The sequence below is a fragment of the Plectropomus leopardus genome, chromosome 2 (assembly GCF_008729295.1).
Source record: "Plectropomus leopardus isolate mb chromosome 2, YSFRI_Pleo_2.0, whole genome shotgun sequence".
Classification (NCBI taxonomy): Eukaryota; Metazoa; Chordata; class Actinopteri; order Perciformes; family Serranidae; genus Plectropomus; species Plectropomus leopardus.
The window spans coordinates 22,948,496-22,963,816 of NC_056464.1; the positions used below are offsets into that span (position 1 = coordinate 22,948,496).

General features: G+C 36.9%; 2 protein-coding genes across 2 annotated transcripts in view; one reads left to right on the forward strand and one right to left on the reverse strand.

The window, feature by feature from the left end:
- Positions 1-14,882, reverse strand: part of tox2 (TOX high mobility group box family member 2) — a 143,852-nt gene extending 128,970 nt beyond the window's left edge. Inside the window, exon 1 of the mRNA XM_042505458.1 lies at positions 14,789-14,882. The gene's annotated coding sequence lies outside the window, so the exon portion shown is untranslated. The remainder of the gene's footprint in view (positions 1-14,788) is intronic.
- st7l (suppression of tumorigenicity 7 like) overlaps positions 1-15,321 on the forward strand; it is a 93,082-nt gene that overhangs the window by 34,859 nt on the left and 42,902 nt on the right. The gene's annotated exons all lie outside the window — the stretch shown is intronic.

A 15,321-nucleotide genomic window follows, 5' to 3' on the forward strand; every position in this document is an offset into this window, starting at 1 on the left:
ATAACAGATTATCCATTCATCATGATCAAATCATTTATGGTCATGAATTAGATGTCTCTGATTAAGTGAATGGCAGCATGAGAATCATTAGAACCCAGTTTAAAAACATCTTTGACTTTGTTGCATGCATGGTAAGATACTTAAAATAATTATTAATTAAAAGCACAGGAAGTGAACAAAGAGAGCTGTCTAGGGGGAAAAATGCACCACACTGTGTATTTCAGAGGTCCTACTGTACATTAATTCAGTATTTCTTAAGTGTCCTCCTCTACACGAGAGAATACACATTAGCCTACTCTCTCATCTGTAACAAATAAGCAGAGTTATGCAAGTGTTATTTTATGTCACTATAATAAGACCTTCAGTTCTCCACTAGTTATGGGAAGTGAAGCTGTCTAGGTGCAGTTTCATCAGACACAGCAGGACTTTCGTTGTTGGTCATTTTGCGTGAAATATTAATGGGTATTCTTTGTAAAACAGGTCAAAGCTTTCAGGTTCAGAAATTACTGTCAGAAGTTTTTAGAGGTCAGGTGACTTCTTTACTAATATCAGAGCAGGTTTTTTTCACATGGATGTTTTATAGATTTTCTTCTCCTTTTAATCCATATAGGAAGTCCTAAATGTTGATAACTTCCCTTCTGATTTAATTTAGCACTAATGTAAATGTTGTAACAGCATTGCCTCTGTTCACTGGTAGCAACTCCATATAAGGTCGTCCTGAGAAAAGCAAACAGCAAAGTAAATGGTAAACAGGAAATAGTTCAATAGGTCCATTAAACGGAGAGATGACTCATTAATGACCTGAATTTACACAGAAAACACACTGGTTTCGCAGTATTGCAAAGAAGCAGCAAATTTGTGGAAAAAAGACAACCAGTGGAAACTGATTATGCTGAAAAGACTCACCTTTGCTTTGATTTGTGTCATTTGTGTTCTGTCGATCACTTTGTGGCAGAAAAATGCTTTGTAAATGTCTCTATAAATGACTTTGCCTTTGACTTTGGTCTCGTACAACGAATTTCACTTTATGTCAATTTAAGCTTAATCAGGCTGGTACTCAGGTGCTTAACTTTTCACTTTCACATTTCCGCTCGTCTCTAGCAGCCTAAATGTGTTGAATGAAAAACCATTCGGCTCAGTAAGTTTGGCTGTTTCTCCTAAACCATGCACGTCAAATGATTGCTATTATTTTGTTCAAAACTACCATGATCGCAAATAGAAAACAAGGAAATTAATTCATGGAAACAACAACAAACAATGGAAATGATGACATGACAGGGTTTGGGGGAAAACAATTCTGGGTTAACAAGGTGTATAATGACTCCAGATTCAACAACCAGGATTTTTAGACACAAGTGACTTCATATTGCCTAACACAGACACACTGACCAAATTCTTACAAAAGACCCCGTTCTTGTCTGGGAATTTTTTTTTTTTTTTTTGTGCTCCATCTCAATGACCCCCAGTAAATTTTATTTGCTCTATTTGCTCCCCTATGGGATCATGTTTCTGTATGTTCTCTCAAAGAGCTCAACTGCCTATGGTGAGCAAAAATGTACTGTACATGAAAAACTAATTTAACAAGGTCTTTCACTGCTGCAAAGATGGTCTTTTCATAAAACTGGGCTGTCTATACAGTAGAAGGAAGCAAATACTTTTGATATTGGTGTTACATAACCAGAGAAAACCGATCAAAAGGACTGTGTCATTCGCTTTAACTCAAGAGGTAGAAAACCTACAACTACCAGAATGCACAGCACTGCAGTGGACCAATAAACGCTTCTGCAAGTCGATTACGTAATAGAGGTGCGCAGGAATGAGTCCAAAAACCTAGAAATCACTTTGCACTTTAGTAGCTCCGGTTTCCTCATCTCGAAGTCAATCAGTTTTTTGTTAACACAAGTTAAAGACAGATTCACATTTTGTTATACGACATAAAATGTGTCAGTTAATACCCCACTTGCAAATTTTGAAGCTTTAACATTTCTTAAAAGATGTGACTGCTAACAAGTGGCTAAATGAGACTACAAGATGTCATCATGCCAAACATGACTGTACAGCCTCGTACTTGGCAGTCTATGAACTGGAGGTATTATAGGTTGTTTCTAGCTCACAGTGCATGAATCCTCATACTGCGGTTACAGTTTAACTTACTGCTATCGCTAACATCCAACTGTTGATTGGAAGCTTTAAGTCCACAGCAAAAACATTGACGCTTCTGGCTCGAGACGAGCTGGGTCCCTTAAAATAAAAGCACCATAAAAGCGCTGCTTTGATTTGTTTAGATATAACAGTACTTTATTTAACTTTATTTAATGTTATAACAGTATTTTATTCAACTTTATTGTAACTGTTGTTCATTTAATAATTTGTGTTTTAGTAGCTTACAGTAGAGTAGATTTCATAATATCGAGATATATATTGTGTATCGTGATATAGCCTGAGAATATCCTGGTATTATTTTAAAGCCATATCGGCCAACAACTCCCCCAACCCCACCACTGAGGTCACCCAATGTCCTCTAATCATAGAAATGCCCAATGGCTCAGTTGGTAGAGCAGGCACCCCATGTACAGAGGCTGTGTCCTCACCACAGTGGCTGCAGGTTTAAGTCCAGCCTCAGCCCCTTACTGCATGTCGTCCCCTGTCTCTCTCCCCCTTTTATGCTATGTCTGTCCTATCTGATAAAGGCAATAAGAGCCCCAAAAAATATCTTCAAAAAATGCCTGAAGTCATGGAACCATGGTGTAGTTCAGTTGTAGTCTAACGTTAGCTTTCTACTTCAGGCAATGGCGTCTAGATTTTTAAAAAATCATAAAACTGGTGTTCAATTGTGAACGTTATCTTGCTGAACCAAACATCATAAACTTTTGGTTGCGAGACCTCTTATTTTCTGCAACAATTCAAAATTCAATGGAAAAATCCCATAGGCATTTTGTTGAGGGAACCAGGGTGATGCTAATTGCTGTGTTGGCCTACAAATAAACATCATCCCTGCAGCACTGTATACAAGCCGGGCCATTGTTCCCAGGGAAGCAGTAGAATAGAAATGGGTAATATAGTAACCTAATATAGTAATCTTGTGATCAGCACTAGTTTTAACATTTGATCAGAGTTACGTGTGAGTTTGAGAGAGAGCGAGAGGTGTGGTCTCTCTCTCAATCCACCTTTATACTCTCTGTGCCGTGATGGCAAGAATACGAAAAAAAGTACAATCTGTAGTTCAAACAACAGCCCTAAAGCAAGTGAAAAATTTGAGCTAAGAGATGAGTATGGAGATACAGCAGTAGGTATGATGGAGGGAAGTTTACTACAGTTCATTCACAAACACACTGCCCACGCTGTTATAACACAAATCTGGTTGAAAAATCATCAAAATATCCAGACAAGGAAACTGCAGACGTTTCAAATGACAATATGCACAACTCAGAAACATTTCCTGGCGTAGCATCAACTGAATTAAAAATGTGCAAATAAACTAAAATGTGTGACAGTTCCAGAATAACAACAATTACATGCCAAAGAATGCTTTGCAGAATTTGCACTTCTCTTTACCCAGTTGAGTTTTGTATCAAAGCTTGTGTGAATAAATTCTGAGCGAGGCCGTGGCAGGCTCACCACAAAGGGCTGTTCAATGGTGAACCTTTGCTAACCTTTTCTAGCCACTGACCTTCAATAATGAGACTATGTTGTCTCTTGTTCCTTTGGACAATCGGCCATTGAAACAACTGCCATTCATGGAGTCTGCTCCACCCTCTGCGTGACCCTTTTCCATACTAGTAATTAGCTGCTGTTGCATTTCTACCAGATACAAACCAACCACTTAAAACATTTGCAATTCATATACAGATGCATGACATTTTATTAAATTATATATTATTTGTGGTACCATTTGCATGTCAAGTATATGGACAATAGCTGGTTTCGGTGCATCGAGACAAAAATAATCCAAAGTTTGACCGATGTTAGGAGAAACAAGGTAAATATATTTTTGATTGAGGCAAAACAATTAGAAAAATGTTCATTTGCAGCCATGAGATGTGTTTCAGGAAAATATTATTTTAACTCATGTTTTCACATCCCCATCATCCCCTCATCCTCCCATTTCACTCCCAAATAAACCCTCCTCTTCATCATCCTCTCATTCCCCGACCTTCTACTTATGTTGCACATGAGAAATGAGAGGGGGATGGGAGGGAAGATGAATGAAACAGGGAGTGGGGAATGAAAGGGAGGAGGGAGGGGGGAGAGAGAGAAGAGAGCAAGATTGGGAAAAATGCCCTTTGACTGGATTTAAAAGTCTGTGGCATTTCATTTTCAGAGAGAGGGGAGCTTCATCTCCTTCAGATCCTTTAAGGGCCAACCTAATTGATTAATGTTTCCATCTCATTGAGAAGAGGAGGGGGACCATTTGAAGCTTAACTGGAGCCTTTCACATTCCCAAGTCTTAAAACAGAACCACCACAGAGAGAGATGATGACAGAATGAAAGACAGCGTGATGAAACAGAAGTCTGAAATTCCGGTGGATGAGTGAAATATGTTGAAGGTCGAAATCGTTTCAATAATATACTGAACATGGAGGAATGGAGACGTGTCTTGCCCACTACTTTAAGATATCCCTGTAATGAAATAATGTACGTGGTTTTTTAGCAATGAGGTATTCAGTTTTCAAAGAGGCTGTTTAGGTTTCTGCACCTGTCACGGGGAGCCCGCAGCAGGCACTTTATGTGATTGGGAAATCTAATGTAAGAAAATCCATTGCCTTTCTATTGAAAGTGAACTCTGAGGAAGAAAAAACATGCTAGTGACATTAAATCTGCCGCTGGAAGGGAAATTTATATATTTATATCTTGGTAATTTAGTGCTCTGAACAGGTGAAGCTTTTCCCGATTACAAAGTATTTTATTTTTCAATTCATGACACATGATACATAAGGTCTTACGCTAATTTCAAGCTTTGCATGCCCCAGACGTCAGGTCACAAGAACACAAAGCTGATCATGGCTGAATACAAGTAATGGGAATTAATGAGAGGAGAAACTCACAACATTATAGCCTTGTGCGCTCAGGTGCAAGCTAATCAGCCCGGCGTGATTAGGAATCCCAAAACCCACTTGCTGAAAACGCACTGTGATTACTTGCCCTTTGCATGTTTTTCGAGAGCAACATGGAAATATTTATATATTGAAGACTCTGTGGGCAATTTCCAATGGCACAACAAAACCAGTGGAGAGAAGCCAAAACAGAGGTGACCTTTACCCAACATGCTATACTAAATATGAAAGGTCAGCTCACATGGTGGGGGAGGGTGCCACTGAAGTCTAGCACATAGCAGACACAGACAAAATACTGTAATATCTATCAGGCAGATCCCCACGCCGCCTTCAGAGGTCATTTGAATGTGAAGAGTGTCGAGCAAGAGGGAAGAAAAGATACATGGTTCAATCTCTCCTCTGCATCCTTCTGATGCTCTTGAATTTCAGACGTGATGCTCTGCAGCGTATTGGCCGTTTTTATAAACCTTATTAATCTTGCAGCTCTTAAAGCAGTTAACATCTGCTTCTCTTCCTGAGTCGAAAAATACTGTAATTTAATATAATTTTTGGTTATTTGTTCACGAAAAAATGGGGAATTCCTAAATAACAGCCATGCAAATGATTTGTATTCACTATAATTAAGGTTCTGTTGTATAATTCAAATGTCCTCCAAAACTGGAGACAACTATTTAGATGCCAATCACTCTGCCTGTTGCTTAAAGCATTCACCAAACAAAAACAAAAATAATTACCTCCCGTGCATTTAGTTGCTGTTGTCTCAGAATTAATTACTGTACAACAAGTCGGACAAGTAATTCGCAGCTTTGTTAATATTTGACTTTAATGTTAATACCATGTCTTTAAGTGAAAATTGCTTTGGTTATAGTGCCATATTCAGCATTTTTTAGTATGACATACCGAAGGGAGATATGTATTTGTGTCTTCGCAGACAAAAGATTAAGTTAAATATTCATTTTTTTAAATGAGATTACTATTAAATTAAGTTTGATATGAAAAAATGTCTATCTTTTAAAAACAAGTCTTTCATAACAAGAATCTGTTCCACATTAGTTAATTAAAACATTTACATGTTTGAAAAGAGAGAAAAGGTTTTGAGAAATTGCGTGTTTGTACAGACGCTGGCACTGTGTCAAAGTCTCGCCATAGGAATTACAAAGTCTTCATATACCTGCATCACATTTTGAAATATAATATGCCATTTGGCTTTCATCAGCAATTTTATGTCAATATTTTATTGACAAACCTATGATGTTGCCAGTTAATGACAATGTTGTACTGTGGTGTGAATATAAGTGACTTCCATCATCCACTTAACATCAAAATCCTACTGATCCTCCTTTTAATACACTAATGACATCAGTAAGAAATGTCTTTAGTGTTACTTATGTGCAATATTTAGAGAAGTATTTGAAGTGTTATTATGGCCTACCCATGATAACAAGTACCACAACATGGTACTACACATCTTTAGCTAAAACTAAGGCTTCAAAGGAGGCCAGCCATCTTTATGGGCTGCATCTTTCAGAAGACCTGAATGTCAGGTTAAAGCTGCACCAAAATTGTTAACATCAAAGAGATTTTCAAGTTTGTACTTACATTATAGGTGTACGCTAGAACATTTACACGCCATAATGTTTAAAAAACACTTTGTTTCATTTATTGTCCTTGTACTGCCTTAATAGAACACCTGTAATCACCCTCTGTCCAATATGCTGGGTTTATAGCTTGTCTCTTTAAGTCCTGCTTCCAAAAAAGCACAGTCTGCTTTGATTGATCAGCTTTTTGTGTGTGTGTATGTCTCATGCATCTTGTCATCTTTGCACCATCATTGCCACCCAGGAAATGACTGCAGTGGAGTTAACAATATCAGCAACCAAGATAATATATTTCCATGACATTAGCATCTATGTAGAAGTGTACTTGCAGTCAGGGAGTGTAAAGTGGCACTTTATCCTGTTAAAAAACGGGGCAAAATAACGTCAGCAATCAATTTTACATTCTGTATATTGCTGATAGCATGTAGCTACATGTGGCTTTGTAAGCTATGTAATGTAATGCAATCACTTGCCATAACGTGAATGAAGCAGATGGATATATAAAGAAATCTGTCACAGCTTGTAGCCAAAGTAGAAAAACATTAGAATCAGAGTGTTTAGAACAGTCTGAAACCTGAGGTTTTTGCTCACAGGGATTATTTTTATGTATTGAACTTTTACCTTGTTGTTTTAAACTTTGGCAACATGTAATAATAATGTCCATCACTGTAATAGAAGGTAGAAGGTAGATTTATTAGTGACATTTTAAACAAAGTTCAAAAAATGAAGTTACGATTAAAAGCCTATTACATATATGACAGAAAATGAGGAAAAGCACAATAGGTCCCTTTTAAAACTAATGTACAATATAAAATATAATTTATTGTTTAAAAGTTTCATGATTCTGATACTGTGATATTTTCATGAATTATATATTACACATTGTGATGTTGCGCAATCACATAATTCACACTGCATCAGAAATATTGTAAATATAAAACTTGTATAATATAGGTAAACTATTTAATATAGTTATAAACATCGTGTCCAAGCTGCTTTTTAAGAACTACGATGTTCATGTCTTATTTACATTATCTACATCCTGCTGTGGTATTTTCATTGGTCCATTTCATGTGATGTAGCTAAACCAAGTACCTTGTAAATACACCACAGTCATATGACAGGGATCATCTGAACAAGCCATTAAACAACTGACTGGTCCACAGTGGATTATATGGGATACGGAGGGCTGCGAAGTTGTGTCTTCTAAATCTGAGAAAAATAAAGCTGTGTGTTTTTATTCATGTGAAACAGGACAGGCCTTGTTGCCTTTCTGTTATAACATATTTGTTATAGAAATGCCAGCTGCGGGGGATCCAGCTCCTGAGTTGGTACATACTTTAGCTTTATTATTGTTTCATAGTTTCCACCACAACAAATGGCAGCCTACAGGAAGCAAAGAGCTCAGTGACTTCCTGCCTTACAGTATCTCTTGCCCATACTTACAACTTTGTTGACTGTGGAATTTTACAATGATTTGGAGAAGAGAGTTGATGGATAGTTGTAAGAGAAGACCAACTTCATGGTGTTTATTATGATGGTTAACTAAATCTAAAAGTAAACTCCATCAGAATCACTCTCTATGCTGCACAATATAGATTTGATTTACCAATATTACTGAATACCAATGAACTGAAATATCTTTTGAAATTTAGCATGCACTGCTGTTCAAAAGGGCTTGCTAACTTGCTTTCATAAGCGGACCGGCCATCTGGAGAGCCTGGAGTTTTCCCGGTGGCTAGCCGACCTGTGGGGCAGGCAGCGAGCCAAACAAGGCTGATACAAAAAGATTTTGAAATGTCCCCGACTGTAGCCTGGTCTGACAGCTAGAGGGGCAGAGGAGTGAGGCTGAAATATGAGGAGGAAAAAATATGAGATATAAAGTGTATAAAAAAAAAGAAAAAGCAAAAAGATCCAATTAAATGCCACAAAATGATTTATTTATATGATGGCTGAGTACAAGAACTACCATTAGTCCAACAAGTGTTAGTTCTGCTAACACCCACTTCCTGTATGGCACATTAATGCTCATACTTGTTATTGTAGAATTCACCTCATATGAATACCCAGCATACTGGCGAATTTGACCACAAACATATATGATATAGAATATAATAATGCATAAAAAAATAGTTTTTCTGCTTCAGAAGTAAACACATATATTGCACAATTTATATATTTTTTTAAATTAAAAATTTAAACCTAAATAGACATGAGTGAAAATTAAATTAAAAATATTCTATTTGAAAGGACACTATCATTAATAATGCTGATGTTTTACTGTATGTTCATATTGTAAAGTGAAGTGTGAGTACAACAGTTGTTATTAAAATATCATCTATTATCCGCACAATCCAAGGTTTTTTTTATTTTTTTTATTTTTTAAGAATTTAGAGGTAAAAAAAATACATAGTATTTAGAATTTTAAACTTATTTGATCTAATTCTACTATAATAAGAAAATCTGGTGGGTTTTAAAGGTCATATTAATAGAAGTTAGGGACATCTATCACCAGATATGGTATATAATATTCATAAATATATTTTCATCGGTGTATAAGAACCTAAAAATAATAATTGTTGTGGTTTCCTTGTTACCTCAGAATGAGCTGTTTATATCAACATAAGGAGCGATTCCTCTTCCAAGAAGTCAGCTATGATATTTTTGCAGTAACCCAGTATGGACAAACTAAATCTCCGACATGCTTAGCACACATGTGAAGTGTCAGTTGTTGCAATATGCAAATTCATAGATGACACTAAATCTTACGTACTAAACCTTTAAAGTTGTATTAATTGCTTTTTGGTCACTTGGGGGCAGAAAAACTCAACAAGAACATGAGAAACACTCATCTCTGACATATTATCACTTCATAAAGTTGTTGTGGCTAATGTGTTAGCATTCAGTTGCCTTTACTGAATTCTACAGCAATGATTTGTTTTTCATTACAAAAAACACAAAATTTTGGTATTTTACCAGCGATCTGACTAACTTTCAACCACCTTTGTGCAATGTCGAACAGGATGTGAAAAACAGGAAAACCTCACCTTTTTCTGACTAAGAACCATTTCCTATAATGGTTATCTTACTCATAGCTTGTAGTCATATCATTTAATTTGCATTATTATGTTGTTTGCAGAAACGTCCGACAAATGAACAGTTCTGTTCATGTCCATATACATATCTAGCGTTGATCATGAGTGAGCCCTTAGCCACACCTCCTCGTTCTTATATCTTTGAATCATTTTCTTTTCTAATTATGATGATCAACTTCCTGTAAGTGGTTTCCTTCCTGTAATTATCTAATTAAATTTTTACATATTGTAGGTGCTTCTCACCAACACCAAACTATCTAGAATCAGAGCAGGAATGGGCAGAGGGTGACGTTGCTGACTGATGTGCCTTTAGGTCCATAGTCGAGCTCTGACATCAGATGGAGTCATGGCAAAAAAAAAAATGTTTTCTATCTGTGAGGAAGTCCCTCTTTCAAGAATTAATTCAGTTTATAAATCACAATGGAGAGCAGAGAGGTAAACAGCCCCCTCCACCATACTCTTCGCTCTATGAATCTGAGTGAAAGCCTTTGGGGTTATGTAACGCCGGGGCAACATTCCAACAACTCATCCAGAAGCATACACAGTGACAGGTTTATCTTGACTGCATCATAGTTTACTCCTCGACAAGGTGGTGTTTTTTGGATTCAATTTTTTTTTTTAACAAAATTTAATTTACAGTCATTTAATCTGTCCCTGTAGTTCTGTGAATGACAAACAAGCAGCCATCAAGCTCTAACTGTCATCAAAGCGCTTTTCATTCCTCGTGTGGTGAAACATTATTTATGAAGATCTGAAATAAAGAATATCTTCTTTCCTTTTCTCCCTGCGTCTCTCTTGTGACAGGCAGCATTTGCAACTAATACTGCACTGCATCACATTAATTGTGGTATTAAAAAAAGACATCTGTGGAGACACCATCCACTTTAGAGAAACTAATCTCATGCACCATAATCAAGGCTACTTTCTCACAGACTCTCCGCGAGCTATTTCCATCGAAACAAAAGATGTATCTTGGATTTTCAGATAAGTAAAAAGAAGAGAGGATCTACAGATTTATACCATCTTGTAAAGTTACATAAGCCACTCTGGGCTCATGACATACTTAAATAAGCAAAGGTTATGTAACAGCTCTATAACTGCACTTTACCATTGAGCGGCAAAGCAAATTAAGTAGGTGCACAGGAATTTACAAGTGAGGCAAAACATTGTACCAGATTCCTGCTTTTGTTCTCGGTGTGCATTAAGCTGTGTTTTCACATAAAAATGAAGGTACAGCTGTAAAGTATTTCCTCCACTGCTGGTGACTCACAGGAAGTTAAAGGGAAAAGTGAAAAATAAGTCAGTGCTGCACAAACACTGCACATGCACACACACAGTTTTTCTGTTAAGAAACTGTGTGTGTGAGAAAGCGGCACAGACAGACATAGATGCCTGTGTTGTGTACCCATCTATTAAAAGAGAAAGGGGTGTGGTTGTGAGAGCTGGAAGAAGTTATTTATCACTATTCTGTGTAACTGTGCTGTCTTATAAATTCAGAATAGCTGCTGTTATGAGTAAAGCCTTTCATGGAGTCATTAATATTTGACAGAAAACATGGCTTTTTTATCAGACGAACATTTTCACCATTTCTTTTCTCTTCTCTTGATGTGATCCTCGTGTCACAGTGCATTACAGGCTTTTGCTTTTATCTCGTGTTGGCTCTATTACTGAATCAGCCGCACACCTCCATGCATCCCATTCTCCTCCTCTGAGATCATGAATTAAAATTTCTACAAAGCATTTAGTCCTCCTCTTTGATCTTAAATTCCATGTGCCTCGGTCACCCACCTATTATCACAACATTTACCAGCACACCTCCATTATTTCAAACATCTGCACCATTATCATTAATTCACGTCTGTCGTTTTGTATATTACGGCACGTACTCGTATGGACATGGGAGTGATATTGAAAACAGATGCGATCAAGTGAATAAGTGGACGCCGTTTTCCTCATGTTGCTAGAAAATGTAAACAAACCTGCTCCGTGTACTGTGGTGTGTTACTGATAGATCACTGACTTGTATTTGAACAAACACAGTTATCAAGTGTGTTGAACTTTTTCTTTAAATAACATTTACAGACACTTTAAACATGTAGTTTTAGAGTTGACACCATTTGTTGATGAACTAATCAGTCGATTAACAAAAATGTATTGTAATTGGCAATAAATTATACGACCAAATTAAATATTTTTGGTCAATAGTCAAGAGCATCCATCAGACACTTGATACTTAAAATTCGTTATAAGTCACATACATGATGTTTGATATAGTGTATCAGTTAGCGTTATGTGTGTTTATGAGTGTAGTCATATAGCATTATGAATGCATTATAATTCACTATGAATGTCCTCATAATGCATTACAGATGTGGTCTTCATGGAAAGATTTACCAAGAAATAAAATAATAATAATAATGACAACAATAATAATCCGAATCATAATAATAATTATTGGAAATATATTTTCGATTAGTATTTTATTATTATTTAAAAAATACTTAAAAATCATTTTAAAACTATAAATTAAATATTACACTTCTTACATATTTCCACTTAAACTGGAGCATTATGGGGTACTTATTCTAGCCCAGTGTCCAGTGTTAGCATCATGTAATGTTTTACCAGAAATAACCTGAAATTCACATTATTTTGGTTTTGGACATTCGACATTAAAACGAAATCACTGTTTTAGCGTACTGAATAGCATGTTGATGCACAATTATATTATTGTGTTTATAGCTTTATTAGTGTAGTGATTTTAAGCACCTTTTCTGACAGTAGGCAAGTAGGCAACCCTCACCTGTGTTGAATTCCTCAGTATCACTGAAACTCACCTGCATCTCTTACTCTTCGAATAACAATTCAGCTCCTTTCACCACTTATACACTATCACTTCGACTGACATTTCAATTCCTTCCTACTCGGCGCTCACACTTCAACTTCATTTAGGAGCTTACACATTGCTGAAACTTATAATCCTTTTTTATTTTCAGCTGCTTAATCAGCTTGTTTCAGTATTTGTAAGACAACAGCTCCTTCAGCTACGACTGTTTCAGTATTTCAACTGGAAATATTTCAGCTATTTTAAATGTTAAGCGTGTGTGACTTTGTGGCATCTATAAGTAAGGTTGCAGAACTAAAACTTCTTCAGTGTGCCAATCATTAAGGAGAACTACAGTGGCCATCACAAAAACATTAAAAAAAATGAATGAATCTGTCTGGAGCCAATGTTTGGTTTATCTGTTCTGGGGTACGGTAGAACAGCATAATGAACTCTGTGGGAGATTTGATGGCTATAACTCTTGTTTATCTTATTCTGATTTGCAATCGCTAACTTTAAATGTGTTGTCCAATTCTGTATTCACAGTGTCATAATTGTATCTTGTTACCTCTAACTCGTCAACTGCTGTCTTGTGCCTTAACTGGAAGCGTGTTCAGCCTGCTATACCTGTTGTGTATATACACACATAGTGAGGGCAAAGGATTCAGGTGTTTTTCCTCAGAAAGCTTAGTGGCCCTCAGCCATGGAGACAACAAATACCTCGACACACTCAGTTGTTGACGGACATGACTCATTACAGGACACAATGAATATACCATCATATTGATAATAAATGATGCACTAAATTTTAAATTAATGTCTAAAACTTAATTTGGAAAAAAAATAATGCTAACTTGATGTTTGCTAAGTGAACAAATATTCTGTATTTTAAACTAAACCCGACTGAATGAATAGCATGAACACCTCCTGAAACCTTGTTCTATACAACCAGCTTGGTAAATAGAGTAACATCAAATATTTATTACAAATAGCTGTATTAATCATAAATATTCATTGGCACAGGACCTCCGAGAAAATGTATTGACAGAGCCGGCATAACATCCTCCAATTATTGGATGGAGCAGCCAGTGTACCAGAGAGAAGCCTGTCCTTACCACATCTTATTCATCTTATACATCTTACTATTGGTTCTGATCTAATATTCTCTGTATGCATCTCAGCACTGGTGCCCTTTCCACAAATCAGGTGTTTAGTTTATATCCCAGCGGTAAACAAAGTGGAAAAAAGTTCACAATGAAGCAATTTATTTGACTGTCTGCTTCTTCCATTTGCATCGTACATCCAGGAGTTTGTGCTAAAACATTTTTTCATGCATGTTTAAGAGTGTATTTATTTTGTTTGTCTTGCAATGGTGCACTGGGAAGCACAATATTTTGCCATCATTAGCATGTAGCAGAATAATAAAGCAGTTCCAAATGTGACAAATGGATTTTACGAGATAACTGATAGAAGATCAGAGGCTTTTTTTTTTTAAATGGTAAAATTACATATTTTTCTCACGGCTCAATGTGAAACGATACAACAAAAATGTAAGATTTGTTATCTGGCTATCACTTTTGTTTATCAGCTAATTAATCTTGTGCTGTTATATAGTAATGAATCATTTTTTTCTTCTGTGAGAAAAAATACACTCTCGGTGTCATGCAACACAAAACGAAAAAGTCCCATATCCAGTCAGCAACAGGCTCACTGGAACAGCCTTCAGTCTATTATTTCCATCCATAATGTGCACAGGTGCAGCTTAATTCAATTGGATGACGTTGCTGTGGTTATACACAAATACGGCTTCATGTTACCAGTAAAGCCGTTGTCATGGAGATGATGAGGCTTATATAAGCTCAAATGTATTTTTGTTCAAAACGAGTGCATTGTCTTCACTGTGCTCATTTCATTATGATTGGTTTATACCCACACATATAACTGCAATTGACTCAACTGTCTGTCTTTTTATTAGACAGGCAGACTATAAAGCTATACACTTTAACATGCTTTTTTTTTTTTTTGGATGGCTAGTAAGGCATGAAGAATCTGCTCTCAGGCAGAGACATTTTATGCCATCTGCAAAAGTTGATAACAAGCATTTTTGCATTTCCCCCTCAGTATCACTTCCATCAGTATCACTGTCACAAGCAGCGCTGCAGCCTTGATATTAGAAACTCAGTTGTCTGCTTTCACAAAAAACAATGAGATCCTTACCTCTCAGCCAAATATGCTCCGACGATGGAAAATGTTGGATGGGGGTTGTCATTCGCTTCACCTTTAACCTCCTGTCTGCCTCTAGATCCAGCACCCACCAGCTTTCAGCAGAGGATTAAACAGCTATTGACAGAGGAGTGACGTGATTGACAAGTTAAGGTTTCCTTCCTTGTCAGAGGGGGCCCTCTGTGTGTGTGTCTGTCTGTCTGGTCTTCCCAGAACTCACATTTCACATTCCAGCGCGACTTGAACGACTTCTGAATTTCTCTGCTGTGAAAAACGAAGGGAAATTTCTTGAACTTTTCACACAGTTTGTCTAAAATGACTCCTGTACATGGACAGGAAGGTAGGAGGCGGGTGGGGGGGATAAATTCTTGAATAAAGTAGCATTTGAGTGTTATGTTAAGTTTTCAGTTTGTGTGCCTTGAACAGCGTTTCTCACACTGTGTCCAGTGTTCATCAGTGCAGCAACACCTACAGCGTGCAGCAGACACTCCTCTCAGATGAGGGAATTTTCAGCCTCAGTGGAACAT